The sequence below is a fragment of the Lichenostomus cassidix genome, chromosome Z (genome assembly GCF_008360975.1).
Source record: "Lichenostomus cassidix isolate B80296 chromosome Z, HeHo_3.0, whole genome shotgun sequence".
Classification (NCBI taxonomy): domain Eukaryota; kingdom Metazoa; phylum Chordata; class Aves; order Passeriformes; family Meliphagidae; genus Lichenostomus; species Lichenostomus cassidix.
The window spans coordinates 13,984,585-13,994,584 of record NC_139511.1 but is presented as its reverse complement, the minus strand read 5'-3'; the positions used below and the strand labels follow the sequence as shown (position 1 = coordinate 13,994,584).

At 37.3% G+C, this 10,000-nt stretch overlaps 1 long non-coding RNA gene across 2 annotated transcripts in view; it reads right to left on the bottom strand.

Annotated features, from left to right (window-relative positions):
• The window catches only part of LOC146424410 (uncharacterized), a 16,743-nt gene that overhangs the window by 1,532 nt on the left and 5,211 nt on the right, over positions 1–10,000 (bottom strand). The window contains exons 3-4 of one of the 2 annotated variants that reach the window (XR_014846731.1): positions 4,881–5,002; positions 1–3,588 (exon numbers count right to left, since the gene is read on the bottom strand). The exon at positions 1–3,588 is cut by the window's left edge and continues 1,532 nt beyond it. This is a non-coding gene — a long non-coding RNA (uncharacterized LOC146424410). The remainder of the gene's footprint in view (positions 3,589–4,880; positions 5,003–10,000) is intronic. The other variant, XR_014846732.1, reaches the window with a different exon arrangement.

Genomic DNA, 10,000 nt, shown 5'->3' with positions numbered 1-10,000 from the left:
ACCAGGAAAGACCTGTCTTCTTCCCACAGTCAGACATATGATGAGGTAGTGGTTTTTCTTCACTTTTTTCTCTGACACTGCCACATCAGTTTCATGACTTTGCAGTTCATGATTCAGGCCACAGTGTTGGCAAAACCCAGAGACAGTCCATGAAAAACCCCTCAGTGATATTTCTCCCTATCTGAACTGTCCATTTTTTGACTGTCTCTGATGATTTTGGGTTGTGTGAGATTAATTTCCCTTTTCTGAATCCTGCACCTTACATGTGGCTGACAGAAAGAGAATAAGAACTTCCATCAAAGGGGTCTGCCGAGCTAATTGATCTCAGGTGAGATCCAGCATGATAAATGCTTGTTACCTCTGCAAAACAGCCCAATCTATGATTTTTTCCCCCCTCTCTGTTATAGTATACGTCTTTCAGGGATATGATGAGAGGGGTGTGTAGTACATTGATTTTCTACTCATCAGCACACATTCCCAAGGAACTCAGATTTTGGTGTCTCTATTATGCAGCTGATGAATGCCTCCATATTTAGCACTCATCAGATTGAAATAGTTGTATGGCTTAAATTTCCTTTGTTAACTAAGGTAGACGTTTGAGAGGATGCTGAGCTGTACTGTAGAGCTGTACATCATCAGAGCCCACCAACTGCTGGAAGTGTATGCCTCAAGCAGGGAGGTTATCCTGAGTCCAAGCTGAGACTCACTGCATGTTTCTAGTCCCAAGGACCACTGAGAACCTGAAAAGAAGGCCTCTTTATTCCCCAGTCTGGCTCTTCACCAATAAAAGGGAAGAGCAGATTTCTAAATGGTTAATTAAATTTGAAAGAGATCATCTTCTTTGCCATTCTGTGAGTTAAGCAAATACAGTGTCCAGTCTTTAGGGACACAGAAGAGCTGTATCTGCAGCAGACTGGTTGTCAATCCATGTAATCAAGGACAAAATTATTTCTTTGTCAGAGGGCCTACAGGGGGCATGAATATATAAATCTACTGCTTCAGAGATGCAATTTCCTTTCCTGTCCCCTTCAGGTGCCTCAGGGCTCTGCATAGCTGCAGCTCGGCCCAGCGGATTGCAGCTCACAGAAGCTCTCTGGATCCTGGAGCCTCCATCTCTCTGGGAGTCCCAACATCTGCCCTGAGCCTTGCAGGAGACTGGTGATCTTGCCCTGCCCACCTGCATCACCCTGCCTATCAATATTACCCTCTCCCTTACATAAGCAGAACTGTTTCTGCTCAGAAAATATGTGCAGAGCATTCCTCTAATGCCTGTAGTAGGTGGGCTCATGCTGGGTGACGAGAACAACTATTGACTGAGGTCAGCCAGCCAGGAAAACAATAATGTCTCCAGCCTCCAGGGGCTGTAAGTCTAACATCAGGATTAAGGCTGCTGCACTGTACTCAGGACATTACATCTCTTGCAGCTGACCTCAATCAGCAGCCATGTAGACCACCTGGGGGAGAGGGAGTGGAAGGGGTACAAAAGGTTTTATTAAACCCAAAAGAGCAAAAGGAAGAGAGCCTTGAACCCTCCAACAAAAGGAGGAAAGTTCTTGTAGGGCAGGAAGCCAGGTGATACTCTTTTAAACAGCTTTTTTTCCCTCCTTTGTACTTCAGCTGCTAAAACCTGTCTCATATCTGCAGCTGCATGGGGGAGATCCTCCAACCTAACTCCCCTGACTTAAAAAAAAAAAAAAAAAGATAGTATTACTCTTGCAGCTGCTAATAGAGAGCAGAAAGAGAAAAAGAGAGAAGGAGAGAGACAGGTTTTTTTTGAACTAGGCAGTGCAGGATGTAGGAGGAATTAACTTGAGCTCTCTCTTGCTCATATACACTCATATATCCATGAGTCTGGCAAGACCACCATTGTGAGAGGGTCCAGCAAAGAGGAGGTGGTGTACATTAGTAGCAGGATATGTTATGTGTTGGTAGTGGTGCTGTTTAGCCATGGGTGGTGGTATTTGTGTCTCTCAGCAATACCAGGAACATGGTAAATGTGAAAAAACCTGATACTTTCTTGGTGGGGAGGATTTTGTGGTCTGGGTAAGCAGTGCAATGGACTAGATTTGAGTAGATAAGCATTTAACATAATCTTTCTTCAAAATTCATCTGTGAGTCACATAATTTGATATTTCTAAGGGACTTCACGAGGTGAGCCTTCCTCAAATCCTTGGACAGCTTTGACTCCCAAATAGGCACAAAAAATATCATTAAAACTTTTTCAAGTCTTTTTCAAGTTTTTCAAGTGACTCAGCTTTTTTGAGAACAGATAACTTTATGTTAGTTGAGTCTGCTGTTGATATTGCTATTGGTAGTGACTGACATTACAATGATCACTAACATTTATATTATAGCCATGCTTGGTGCTACATATTCACAGAGGAGAAGTACAATTTGAATTTGTTTTACAAAAGGAAATTACCTTTATTTTAATAAACCTTTATTTAAAACCTGAATTGTCTCTCAGATGTCCCTCTCTCACTACTGATGATCAAGAGAACCTAAAGCAATTATGATCTTAATTTGATGTGTTTGTTGTATCCCTGAAATCTGTCTGGGATAAATTGGTCAAAGAAAGTAAATGACTATCCAATGAACATGAGTCAAAGCATGTAGCTGGGAGACAGTTTGAGTTCATTGCTTGATTGCATATAATATTATTTAATATATATTCTTGTAAAGTCTGTTGCTGAATTACACAGGCTACACTCATAGAATCCTCAGGGAATATTTAGTTAAACTAACACTGAAGTAATTTTTAAAACTTTTTTTAAAAGGCTCTTATCTTTATTATAGACTTCAGAAACTTCAGTCTGGAGCTGTGAATTTTCTTATGGTGAAAGACATCAATAAAAAACCAAGAAAATCAGTCAAACAGCCATAAGAATAATTGCACTGTAAACTAACAATTATAATATTAATGATTAGGAATAGCACCATTGGGTTTTCACCTTGCTCATTTTTAGTAGGATAGGAAAATAAAGAGCCTGCATTTAAAATGATAGTATTGATGTAATAAATAACACTGAACTGGTCAGCAAAATCTCATACAAGTTTGATATCTTGCAGCATAATGCCTAATACCAAAAGAAATGTTTTTTTATCTTTATGAAAGCTGCTGGATCAGCCAAAATAGGGTGTACCTGTAATTGTCTGGTTCCTGGACCCAGCAAAAAGATCTTTAAAACCTTGAAACTACTGGAATAGTTTTTCCAGAGTCAGATGAAACTGCCTGTTTTCCTTACTCCTAAATGTAACTGGCTGTAAAAAGACAAGTGGTGAGAAGGAGATGTTCAATGAGAGAGTGTTTTCTTTGAAAATGGAGTTGGTCTGGTTGACTTTCAGAATGACAGCCAACCACTTTAGCTGGGCAAGGCTTAAGTTAACAGCAAACTGAAAAGGGAATAAAAAACTCCCGTGTGGTTCCCCCCTCTTGTTTTGGCCTTATTTTGTCACACAGAGGAGCTAGAGGGACCCTAAAAAGCATTTGAAGAATCTTCCTGGATGATGCATTGCAGATGGTAGGTATAGAGGGGTCATTAAGGGCCTACTTCATGACTTCCATATGAGATAGAATCCTGTAGAAGTCTGACAAAGAGAGAACATGAGTTGGGAGAGATTTGATAGAGTTCTGAAGGCCATGGGTGGGATTGCAAGGCTGATTATTTGCCATATCTTCTAATGTGGAAAAGTAGGCATCAAAGAAATAAATGTCAGATCAAAGATAAGAAGTTATGGCTGGAAAAAGGTTTCTTTTTGCCAGAGAACACAAGTGAGCCTGTAACTATAGGTGGGCTCAAGTTACACTGACTAATTTCATAGAAGAGGAATCTATTGAGGATTATGTAGAATTTACATAGCATTTGCATTATAAATCCATTCAAACTTGGAAAGTCTCTGAGTTGAAAGTAATTGAAGACTAGGAGAGTGCTAAGACAACTAACACATAAACTTGCTCTCTTCTTTCTCATCCCTGGACATCCCTTATGGCCACTGCTATATGGGCGATGATCAGACCCAACATGGTCATGAAAGTGTTGCTATTTTTACAGCAGAATCTTCATTTTATGAGGATGTGAATAATGAGTGAGAAGTACTTTAGAAGGTTGTGCCTACTCAGTCTGTATTTTAAGACAAACAGTTTGGGATTTTGAGGGTATGTGTCAAAATTTATTGAGTAGTCCTTTTTTTCTGTATTTTCAAACAATTTGCAAGCAGAGACTATCTTAAAACAGCACACATGGCATCTACCTAGGCCACAACAGAGTCAATTAAAAGCAGTTACAAGTCAAAAGGTCCCCTGGATTTTATGTTGCCCTATTTTTAGATCAAGTATTTGTGAATAATTTTGTCATTTGTACAAGTTATTTTTTCTGCCCTAATTAAAAAATGTCAGGAAAGCCTAATCATTATTTAACCAATTCTGCCTTACAGAAAACACTATGAACCCTATGCAGAACCTGAAATCAGAGTATTCATTTTCCAAAAATGCTCTGATGCCAACCTTGCAAGTCCCTTGTTGGAACAGCACAATTTCCTGTGTTGTTCATCAATGCAGTTTTGAGACACAGTATTGCACAGAATATGAAAAGATAGGTGAAGTTATATGCATTTTCTATTTTTCTAATCCTTCAAATAATGCACTTTTCACTTATGTGTGCAGAAAGCCAAAAATCTGCTAAGACACCTGTGTACAGAAAACTTTCTCAAGGGCTGGTAAAAAATTATGGAACCTAATGCTACAAATTTTTTATGAGGATCTTTGAAAAAGTCACCAGCCTATGCTTCCATCATCTCATCATCTTGATTTTCCAAGATAAATATTACATTATGTATTAAAGAATTACAGCAATCCAAAGTGTATGAAAAGCAAAACTTACTCTGAATGAATGTTTCTGGGAGGAATATGGGAAAAAATGGGATCATTGACACCACTTAAATTGTTTCTTTCAGCCCAGACTGAAGTTGCTGAGATGTCCTACAGCTGTGAACAGAAAAAAATCTGAAGAAAATAGAAAGCAAACAAATAGATATATATTCAAAAAACTGAAAAGTTTTGTAAAATGAGATCTGGCAACAACAACAGATTTTGTCCAAGTAGTTTCTGATTTTTTCATAATCATGATTATTCTCCTACACGTATCTGCATACATGTGTGTGCAGTAGAGTCAAACACTTATATGCAGTAGTCATTACAAAATGATGACTTTTTCATTTTTTTCCACATTTTCTATGTATGAATTCCCATATTGTATTAATTTACATTACAACTAAACTGTGCATACAAAGAATAGATATCTTTCCCAGTCAAACTATCATGGGTTTTGGCTAACTGTTTACTTAAGAACAAGCTTCCTAGCCAAATTTGTGCTTGCCCTTGTGCTTTGTTATTTCTTGAAGAAGAACAAAACATCAGATTGCTGATGATTCCCACCCAACTTGTTTCAGTCTTCATTCCTTTAACCTTGTGTCACAGCTGAAGGTTAGGTTGACCCATATGGTTCTCAGCAAACCAAGTGGTGGTAGGAGAAAAAGCTAAGGAAATACTTGTGATAAACTTTATTTAATTCTATTTTGGAGAAAACAATAATCTCTCTCAGTAGGATGGTAACAGAAAACTGCAAAAGCTTATACAAATATACAATGCTGTATTATTTTTGCTTAATAAAAGTAATTCACATGCAGGGTAGTGAACATAGGGAAAGTTATGGAAAATGTTTTTCACCCAAGGACAGAGTACCAGATGTGCTAAGACTTATGGGAGCAATCAAAGGTGGCCAAGGCTCTGCTGTGGGGCCTTATTAAGTTAGACTGTGATCTAGCACCTTCAACTTATTAAGCTGTCGGGAGTTTCAGTGATTAAAACCAAAGAAAGGTCACTCACAGACCTTCAGTATTTCCCTGGACTGGTATTTTCTTTTAGGCCTTAGACCCTAATGAAGGCACTTCCCTCGATACGTGGATTTTTTTAAATTGGTCTTTTGAGCTGGATTTCTCCATAGCTTGAGAAAATCTTCAATAGATTTTGCTTCCTCAGAACTCTGCATACAGTTATCAAAAATCCCAACCAATAGCAAGAGATGAGGCCTTATAAGATGGCTTTGCATATCATCACTGCAGAGATCAAAGGAACAGGTTAATGAGGATCTGGAGTAGTTTAATTATGTCCTAGGTAAGAAGTGGGGGTTAGTGGCTGTAGGTGGGACTGTTATAAATAAGCTTTCAAAGCTCTGATAGATGGAGTCTAATGTTTGTAAAAGGTATGATAAAACTAGTATTTCTTAGGGATTTAAGGTTACCAAAATCAACCCTCTAGTCCTAAAAAGTCATGCAGCAGGAACAGACATAATGTGCTGCAGGTAAAAGTGGTGTCAGTGTTATTTTCTGAGCCTTCTTCAGGGGTGGGGTAAACATTGTTGTTTCATCTACAGGAGCATATATACGATTGCCTACAAAATTTTAATTTTAATACTACTGCGAGTGTGGTTTAACTTGACCTTTTTGTGTCTGGATATCTGATATAGCTAAAAAGTTAGAGCTCTCTTCATTATCTATATTTTTTTTTCTTTGATGCTTTGATGCTGTGTTTCTTGTAATGGCATATTGAGGGTGGTCTACTATTTCTGCAACAACATATGTCTTGTTGTTGTAATAATATATTCTGGAAGCCTGGCACATGACACCTTGTGTTTATTTTACAATATTACGTTATTAAATTCAGACTGTCTGGTCTCATATTATACAAGATAAGGAAGGAAACTTTTATTCCCCTTACAATCTAACAAACCAAAAGTGCTACCCCTTTACAAAGCAGAACATGATTGTGCTCTCAGTTAAGATTCATTCTCCTTTAGTACAGTCTTTAATTTCCTTTTTAAAAATCATTAAGTGTTCCAAGACCTTTGTAGTAATTTTTAATTTAGTTCTTTATGTAGATATAGTAGAATTCATTGTTGTTGGGAAACTAGAAAGAAACTTACATGATAGATTTTACCAGTCAGAATGAAAAAATTAGAAGTATTTAATCCTATTGTTTAAAATAAAAGATGTGTTTCTGTCATCTCTAGATGATTCTGTTCTCATGTTGTAATTCTGCTTTTTGCTCATGGCATTACAGGACCCCCATATGGGGTGGTTCCATAGGTCACATGTGACCACATAAATTCACATAGGAATCCTGTCCAAGTGGACCTGGGAGGGAAGAAAGGAGCTGGGAGAAGTGGTCCTGCTTGTTGTGGAATGTCACATCAGGTGGATACTCCTGCCAAAACGTTTTTGGAGTGGCACCTGCCACATTGAGGTGGTGACAGAAATAGCAGGGGTGTTACTCTTTTTACATGCCTCCCTTTTAACTCAGGAAACAGCACTCCAAGGAATGAAGATTTGCAGTTGCTGCAACAGTGTTTTGGGCCAAAATATAATCTGTAACACTTAGCTGTATTTTGCTCTTTTTTATTCAGTTGTTTAATGACTTCAGACAAATATTTCTGGTGTTTTAATGCTGAGCTTTAGTTTTAATTTATAAAGCATTTATCTATGAAAACTGATGTATCCTGCAGTGCACACTGAATTAGAAGACTAAAAGCCTTTGCATCCACAGAGTTGGTGAGGACAATGTGCCACTTTGTCCAGTGTTTGGCCACAAAATTTCAGTAAAATTCCTGACCTTTTTTGGAACTTCAGGTTACTTTGTCATATTTGGCCAATTACCCAAAGGTTTACATCAGGTTAAAGAACATGGCTATTGAAATGTGTAAAACTTCCTGTATCTTGGTTCACACCAGTCCCTATTAGTCTGCTGGATTGGAATGACCCTTTCAGGGCTGCTTGGCTTAAAAAATACAATGCATTATAAAAAAATGGATGAATAAATTCCTGTACTAATTGGCATGGACTATTGTCCAATAGGTTTTCAAAACGGACTATGCTGTTCAATAAATATTTTTAATTTTCTTAAGAAGACTCTGGGTCTCTTATTATAAGATTTATTCTCAGACAGATAAACAGTAATCAAAAATATTCCATCTTTTAAAGCTGTGAGCTTCTTGTGCAAAGTAATCTTCTTTTAAAAAAATAACCAAACAACAGAAAACTAACCCACTACTATAGCTGAAGATATACTGAGCTTCTGAAACAAACAGACATAAGACAGTCAACATGAAGTTTTTCATTTCACTCAGTTTACTGACTTTTTAATATGGCAGGAGACCTAATTTTAATAGTTCTTACATGCCAGAAAACCCTACCATGATCTTTTGTGATAAGTAAATGAAATTGAAAGGAAATGTCATGGCAATGGCTTGAAGAACAGTTGGAGAAAGATATCACTAAGATATATAATAAAGAAAAAAGGAGCAAACACCTCCCAGAATGACTAAAGCATCTTCTCATGCAAATGTGAAGAACTTGAAGAGAGCAGACTTAAGGGTAAACATGTAAAGAACAAAAGATCTCTGCATATGTGCATCTAGGGAAAACTCTTGTTTTGCTCTGGCTGATCTGAAGCTGTTTCTTTCAGAGGCTATCACTTCATTGGTGGATCAGCATAGGATTGCAAGTATGGTGACACAGAGAGCAAACATTCCTTTTTCTCAACAAGTTGCAAAATAAAATGTGCATTTGTGGTTTGCCTTGTGAAGGACAAAGTCTCTTGGAAGAAAATGATGACCAAATTAAAAAAAGCTGGTAGCCTACACCTACAATACTTTTCCAACTCATTATAAAGGCATGCCAATATATCCAACAAACATATAATGAAACTATTTATGCACTATGTTTTTTTTTTTTTCTTGTTTCCAAGAGGGGTACCATGGTGGTTTGGTTTTGTTGTTTTGTTTTGGTTTTTTTTGATTTTTTTTTCTTTTTGGTTGGGTTGGGGAATGCAGCAAAAAGAAAATGTGTTTCTGACATTGGGTTTTTTCTAACTGAGTACCTTCCTTGAGACCCAAACGTTTCAAGTGTTAGAGGAAATATTAAAATGGAGATTCTTGTAGCTTTGAGACGAGATCAAGCAGCCTTATATCAAAGAGAAGCTTGTAATACAAGCTTATGAGGGAGTTAGAGTGGATATCATTCATACTTGAATTAACTCAACTTCCCGCTGTGAGTACATACAGGATATTTCCTTTATAGGTACAGCTGCCCACTGAAGTCCTTGGCCAATCAATTGCAGTAACCACCAGCCATGGTGGCATTTAAGGCAGCTATTTTCCTGTTCTTTTAAAACTCATGTTTAGTGAGGTATTTAGGAGTCATGTGAAAGATTTTCAACACAAGTTGCAATTGCTGTTGCCGTTGATTTGGGATGGGCCTTTGTGTATTTATTGCATTTAATGTTATAACAGATGCCTTAATAACTTGGGTTTGTCTTCCAATATCCTATATAACCAAAGAATAGGGTAATAATTTGGGGTGCTGCAGAGAGAAAAAAATTCTTCTAATCAACTGAAAATTGCTGCTTTCCTTTAAAATGCTATTATTTTTAAGGAGAAACCACCATGAATTAACTGCTGCTGACAGACATATTTCCTATTTCCTATACTGCCTAGGTAGCAAATTTTATTTAACACTATGAAGTAATTTCTGAGCAGTTTATAAACATGTCCAGTTTATGATTAAAGATATTTGATTTCTCTCAACATCTTGATTAAAACCTGTGTCGAGTAGGTTAAAATGTCTCATCATATGAGTTTTCAGAAATTCCCACTGATCTGCAGGGATACAACTTTTCTCTGATATGCTGTTAGACCTTCACAGTTAATAATTTGTTCATTCTATTTCAGAGACAACTTTTTAGGTCTTCTTCAAATACTTTTTGAGAAAGTATTTTTGGTCATTACCATTTGCAGCTGTGGGAATATAGTTTTACATATGGAAACTTTATTTTCAAGTGTGCAGCTTCAAGGAATTCAATGCAAATGAAGCTTTCTTTACTCAGATGCTGCTTTTGAAATAGATCAAACCTTCTTTTCTTTTTAGAGGCTGGGATGTTCACCAGTTG